At 33.9% G+C, this 7,267-nt stretch overlaps 1 long non-coding RNA gene across 1 annotated transcript in view; it reads left to right on the plus strand.

Moving 5' to 3' along the window:
* LOC106470917 overlaps positions 1-4,219 on the plus strand; it is an 11,985-nt gene extending 7,766 nt beyond the window's left edge. The window contains exon 3 of the long non-coding RNA XR_001291525.2: positions 4,079-4,219. This is a non-coding gene — a long non-coding RNA (uncharacterized LOC106470917). The remainder of the gene's footprint in view (positions 1-4,078) is intronic.
* Positions 4,220-7,267: the final 3,048 nt, after the last annotated feature.

Consider the following 7,267-nt stretch of genomic DNA (forward strand, 5'->3'; position numbering starts at 1 on the left):
CCAGTAATATCTTTGTCGTCGGTGACTCAATGTCTTCTTAATTCTGGGATGTCCTTCTGTTAAAGTATCATGGGATTGACGCAGCACAACTTCCCGTAACTTCCTCGGTATAACCATTTGCCAAGTTGTCAATTTCCCATCTTTAGTTTCCCATCTCCGGAGAAGAATACCATCTTCAAGCTTTAACTGGTCCCATTGTGCCCAATAGTGCTTTGTCACAGGGCTTAGACTAGACACCTTCTCCCAAGCAGGGCACAAAACTCTTGCTTTTAAAAAATCAATTATTGGCTTCAAATCTTGATCTTTCTCCTGCTCTGCTTTAATATTGATACCTGGTTTCACTTCGTCATCATCAACTTTTTTCAGTCACTTTGACTTCACCTTGATGGCACCTAATTAGTTCAACCTCTCTTTCAACAGTTACCGGAACTTGGCCTTTGTTATTCCCAAACGTCATTTTATCCAAATCAATTACAAACGTCCTTGGTAGTTAATAGTCCAATCCTAATATGCATTCGGCTTCAATGTCAGCCAAGTATACTTTCTGTCTGTCCTTTATGCCCATGAGCTCAATAGTTACCCACACTGGTCCACACAATCTTGTAGAATGTCCTGTCACACCATAAAGTTCTGTATGGGTTCTGGTACTCCTTCATGATCTAACACCTTGATGCTCACAAGAGTTTGCTGAGACGCAGAATCTATGACAAAGTTGCACCTTTGGCCATCCAGCTTTTCTGTTACATAGACGCTGTGTGTGCTTGGGATTTTACACCTAGCTGTAGGGACTTTCATGATGGGGGTTGGGGAGTGTCTCTCAACACCAACCACTACTGGTCTCCTTGAGGCTGACTTGTTGGTAATATTCTTCCTACACTGGCTCCTCATATGTCCTTGCACCCCACAGTTCCAACAGCCTTTCTGGGTAGCAGCCTTTCCTGCTGTATCATCTCCCCTGTGTTGAAGTTTCCAGCATTGAGCTCTCTTGTGCCCAGGTTTGTTACAGTGCCAACAAGTCCCTCAAACTTCTCTGAAAGTTGACCTTTCCTGGCCTTGAATCCACATGACTGTACCAACCTTGGTACCTCTGTGCTGGACTTAATGTAGGATTCGAATTCGAGAGCTCTGGCCATTGCATTCTGCATGGTAGGGGGGTGTGCTTGCTTCACTTGTATCTTAAGTTGTGGACTGTCCAAGGCATCTACGAACTGATCCCTCAGCAACAACTTGAGGAGATCGGGTGGTGCAGTTGGGTAGGCCTTGTGTGCCATGCTTTCCAAGTCCTGTGCCAGCTCTTGCAGGCTCTCCCCTTTAGCACGACAAGACTTTATATAAGACTAACACATATCTAGTAATCTCCCAACAATTCACGAAGGTTTGAGAAGGACGTGGCATGATACTAGTCACGTGACCTCGCTGACGCAACAATACTTTATAGAATGAGGTATATTTGAGCTTCTATATGTACATTGGTACAAAAACAATGATTGCCTAATTCTGGAGGAAATTGATGTGGTGGATAAAAATAAAATTAGTTTTTTGTATTCTTATGGGGTAGGGAATAAAACAACAACAACAACAAATAGTTTTAAAACAGCAATTTACTTGTATGCTTGTGTAATAAATATCTTTCATATGGCAGCTAATATTAGGTATACCATTTAATACATATTGTAAGCTTGATTTAGTTTGCATGATGCCACTATTGAAATTGGCTCAATTCAGAAGCTGTACAATTTCAGAACAATCCCAGATTTTTTAGAATGATGAAGTTATTTCTTTAGTACCTCCATAAATAATTGAAGCAGAGTTCTTTGAGGAATTAAATATTTCAGGATATGACACAGTAGGTGTTAAATAATTAGCCAAGGAAACCAAATATAGATACCTAGACTAAAGTGTGGTGATAATGTTTGCTGGAGTGGAATTATGAGTATTATTCTTCAATTTGTACTACTCTTAGACTTTTTGCCTCATCTCACATTCAGTGTTTCCACTGTTACTGCTTTAGACACACAGTAGTTCAATGTAGAGGTCAAATGAGGTGTTGAAAGTGTGGGGAAGCTTGTAACCATATAAAGTGTGACTCGGATTCTCCAAGTTGTGTATACTGCAGTTAATGTCACCAGGCTAATTATTCTCGGTGACACTTCCGATGGGAAAATTGAAAATATTTGGGCAGAAAAGAAAGTTTCAACTAGAAGTAGAATTATAACTTTGCCAAAGTGTAAAAGTGCTCCTCTTCAACTGTTGCTTTTGCACCATCAGATATCAGTAGTTGTTTACCAAAGTGGATATTTCAACACAAGCTGGTTCAGACCAGACTCCTGTATTTCCATCTGTAAAATTGGACATTCTTTCATTTATTGCTGAAATAATAAACCTATTCATAAGTTTATAGAAGCTGATTATTTTTATAAGTGCAGAAAACATATTCAGTGTGAATACTTAGGTTCTCATTATTTTTTAAATATTTGAAATAATTGTAATGTTTACCCAGATATTGAGGGCTTATCGTGATACAGAGCTCAAGCACTATATTGATAGGGAAAATCCACACATTATTGTTTTATGTGAAATGTGTTCATTACTTCTTTTCTTAATATTCTATTAATCATTTGGATCATATTAATTTTGGGAATTGTGTGTTTATGTTTTTAATTCGTCAAGATATTCAATTTGTTTCTGTTGTTTTGGCGTACATTTCTTCAGTTATGGGTTTACAAATAAACATAGTGATAGGTTTATATCAGCTTGCTCTTTTTTGTGTTTATAATGCTAGTATTGTTAAAAACAGGGTCAATATGGTAAATCAGAAGTTCAGGTGTTTCATCAGTGATCAAAAATGTTTTCATAGAAAACACACACACATAGAAATTGTTTTACTATAATATATGTACTGTCCATCTACCTACTTGTAACTAAACAGTAACATGCATCATAGCCATTTATCTGTGATGTTGAGTTAATTTAATATATTACACTGTCAGGGGTGATTAATCAGTTGGGGTGTAGCCAGTGGAGCAACATTTTTCTTGGGACAGATTATCAGCGGTATAACATCAAGCAAACAACTAGGTTTTGTGTGCCTTGTGTAAAGATATAGCTGAAGCTTGAGTTATTATTAGGATTATGGCCAAATTTATAGTGATAATAGCTGGGTTACCCTACTGTTGTATCAAAGCATTAATCATAATTTTTGGCCTCCTTATAAAACTACAAACTCATTGTTAGTCTATTATATGAAGTTAACTATATTACCTTTTAGTTTTGAACTGTATCGTTTACCTACTTTGACCAAAAATTACTGGTAATTGGGTAAATATTAGATGTTGAAAATGATTTTTTTTAAATGCGTTGAGTTTTCAGTATAAATGAATTATAAGTAACAAGTGAAATACCTTATTCTTTTGCGAACCCTTTGAGTGATAATAGTTTTCACAACAAACCTTTTTGAGCAGTAATAAATTTTGTAAAATAAAAAAAACTTGAATTTGTTGAAAATATATGTTTCTGTAACACATATGTAACATGTTTACAATAAAATATGAATCTCTAATATTGTCATCAGTTTGCAGTTAGTACCCAGTTAAATTGAAATATAATTCTTGAAACATAATAAAAAAAACTATTTTGAAAATGAAACCATCTAAATAAAATTGAGACTTCTGAGTTTGCTTTAAAGTTTGGCTCAACAGAAGAGAGATGTAATCTTAAATCTGGCTTTACATCACGCTATTTCCATCCATAAATATTTTAATAAATTAGAAGGAAATTAAAATATTGGTAAGAACTGTAGAACCAGGAAACTTAAAAACAGCATTATGAAAGTTTTCTTGTGAACCTTTTAGAATTATGTCTTGAACCCCTAGGAGTTTAAGAACCACCTGTTGGAAAATGCTGATACATAGTAAGTAATCAAAAAGTGAAAGACAAAAAATTGGATGAAAAAAGAATTAATAATATGCAATAATTGCAGATCTGAGAAAATGTTTTACAATAAGAAACATAAAATGATAGAAGTCATTTTAAAATGCAAAAATAATCCTCTCTCAATGTTTTCTTTTTATATATATAGTATTAATGTCCCAGATAAGTTTGAAGAACCTCTAGCCCCCAACAATGAACTTAGTAATGCAGAAAGACTTCTTGAGAATGAAATAATTGGACCAGAGTCTGTTGCTGCTTTAGGAGGTAGGATGTTAATATATGTGTTAATATACTACAAAATCTCATTATCTTACAGGACTATTAAGTTAACTTAATTGCAGGAAATATTGAGCTCATTATGGACAAACTTTTGAATATAAAACAAAGTAAAAGTAGATTCCAGTACAGAGCTCATTGACATTAATATCAATTTCATGTACTACATTGACTGGCCACTTTCTTAGGACATTTTACATTTAAATTAAATTGGAGAACCATACACTGTGATAATCACCTGCAATTCTAGTGTCATTGACTCCACACATTGCTGGCGGTTATCTTGTTTGATTATATCCCATTCATTGAGGAGTTTATCCCCCAGTGGTACAGCGGTATGTCTGCAGACTTACAATGCTAGAAACCAGGTTTTGATACCTGTGATGGGCAGAGCACAGATAGCCCATTGTGTAGCTTTGTGCATAACTACAAACAAATCATTGAGGAGTTTGGTCGTCAGATGGTTTACAGATGTTGGTAGAGGATTATAGTGCCTGACAGATATGATGTTAAGGGTTATCTCAAATATTTGATTGGATTGAGATTTGATGGTTGCAAAAAACAGGGAAGATGATTGAAGGTACCTTCATGCTAGTCTAACAACTTTTGGAAAATACAAGCATAGTTTATTATTGCATTATTTTCTTGGAAGAGCTCTTATCTATCAGTGTGTACATGCATATTATGTAGTCATGGTGGTTTTACAACATTGTTTAGATTCATTCTGGTTGTTATTCACTATTCTAAAGGAATTGAGGGACTCTTCCATGAAATTTTTCTCTACCATTACATCATCTCTAGCAATTTGCAACAATTTAGAACAACATAAGCTTGGCCAAATGCATTGTTGTTTCCTTTATACTTTTACTTGATCAACAATACAGAAGAGGGTGAAAAGCAGCTCATGAGACTGTATCACACACTTTCACTCATTCAGTGTAGACAGTTTTACTCTCTAAACACTACTAAGTCATGTTTTCTGTTTTTCTTTGAGGTAAGTGGTTATGAGACTGAATATTGGCTACCAGTTTTTGTAATGTCTTGTATGATATGAACATGGTCTTTAACCTTATTCAGTCACCACTGGTTGGTTGCTACTGTTTTCCAAGTGGCAGATGTATCTTCTTTCATTATTAACTGTTGATAAACTAGTTAACAATGACAGGTACTAACCATGATTTATTTCCTTCCAAAAAAGTTGGAGAAATTCTTGCTCATTCCCATTGTTTTGTAAATTAACTATGGTATGATTCCATGTCTGCATTTATAGATGTAATCAAATTTTGATTAAAACAGAATCAAATTCTAATGAATATTTTGGTAAAGAACAAATTCTTAAATGGTAATAGATTTTCAAACATAAATTATATGGTGGTTTATCTCTACCATCTTTAATTCATAAAAGTGTTCAAGAAAAAATATTTCCCATAAAATCATTACAACTTATTGTTAGTTTTAAATACAGTATTTTTATAGGACCTCTTCTCTTGAAATACAAAAAAAATTATTCCAGAATTAAATCCAAAAGAAATGGATAATAGTAATTTTATTGATTCTTTTCATAAACATTTTGCTACAGGCTATTTAAATGTTACAAAAGATGAGGACTTAAAATTGATTTTAGAAAAAGGTACCAAATTTAGAATTAAAAAAAAAAGTGAAATATTAAAAGATTTGAGAAAAATATTTAAGATTACATTATTAAAATTAGTAAACAATTTCATTATCCTCCATATTTTTTAAATAGAAGTTATTATTTATTAACTAAATAAAAAAGTAATAATAATAAAATGGTTAAAAACTTTAAAATTTTCTACATATAACGTACATATTCCTTGTAATATCTTTAAGAATAAAATAAGAAATATTCCAATTTCTTAAAACCCATGTTGATAAAGTTGGTTGTAATTTTGGTTTTGTATGTAAAAAAAATTATATGCACAAATTTTAATTAATTAAATCAATACAACAAACACATTTACAAAAAACACTTTAAATAAAAAATATAAATATAGATTCTACTTGTTCAAACTTACCATTTTTATATGCAATTCTGAAATTTCATAAAACTTTTATAAAGCTTTTATTACTAACTCTTTAAACACAGTCACTAAATCTATTTCTGTTGTACTCTTAACATTCTAGATGTTTTAGTTGAAAAATAAAGTTACTGTCATCAAATGGTTTTGAACCACTTTATGTTTTGGATCATTAAAAATATTCCAGTTTTGGAATGTTTAACTAACTTAAATTCTTTAAAACTGCCAACTCTGTTACTACTTATGATTTTACTACATTATATACTAAAATAGATATGAAAGATTTAATCACGGTTTTTAAAGATCTCCTTGATAAATTTGTAGATACAGACATAGTTATTCCAAAATTTAAATTTGTTAAGCATCAGTGTAAAAATGTACTTAATTTTTGTATTTATAACAGTTATGTTATTTTCAATGAACAAGTATATACTCAAACATTGGGTTCCAATTTCTCTTTAAACATGGCCAACTTGTATCTGAGTGTCAGCAATTGGGGTGATCTAGTACGAAGGAAGACACAGGAATACGATGGGAAAGCATCATGGGAAGCATATAGAGCACAGTTTGAGCTACTGGCAGAGATGAATGGATGGACAGAGGAGCAGAAAGCAGTATATCTGGCAACGAGCTTGAAAGGACAACCACTGGAAATACTGGACAGTTGTCAGCAGACGACAGGCACAACTATAGAGCACTGGTAGCGGCTCTAGAACTCAGGTACAAAATCAGTTGGAAGTCTACAGGGCAAGGTTTAGGACGAGAATCCGTGCTAAAGGGGAGAGCCTGCAAGAGCTGGCACAGGACTTGGAAAGCATGGCACACAAGGCCTACCCAACTGCACTACCCAGTCTCCTCAAGTTGTTGCTGAGGGATCAGTTTGTAGATGCCTTGGACAGTCCAGAACTTAAGATACAAGTGAAGCAAGCACACCCCTCAACCATGCAGGATGCAATGGCCAGAGCTCTCGAACTTGAATCCTACGTTAAGTCCAGCACAGAGGTACCGAGGCTTGTACAGTC

This window comes from Limulus polyphemus, unplaced genomic scaffold (assembly GCF_000517525.1).
Source record: "Limulus polyphemus unplaced genomic scaffold, Limulus_polyphemus-2.1.2 Scaffold4291, whole genome shotgun sequence".
In the NCBI taxonomy this organism is placed as follows: domain Eukaryota; kingdom Metazoa; phylum Arthropoda; class Merostomata; order Xiphosura; family Limulidae; genus Limulus; species Limulus polyphemus.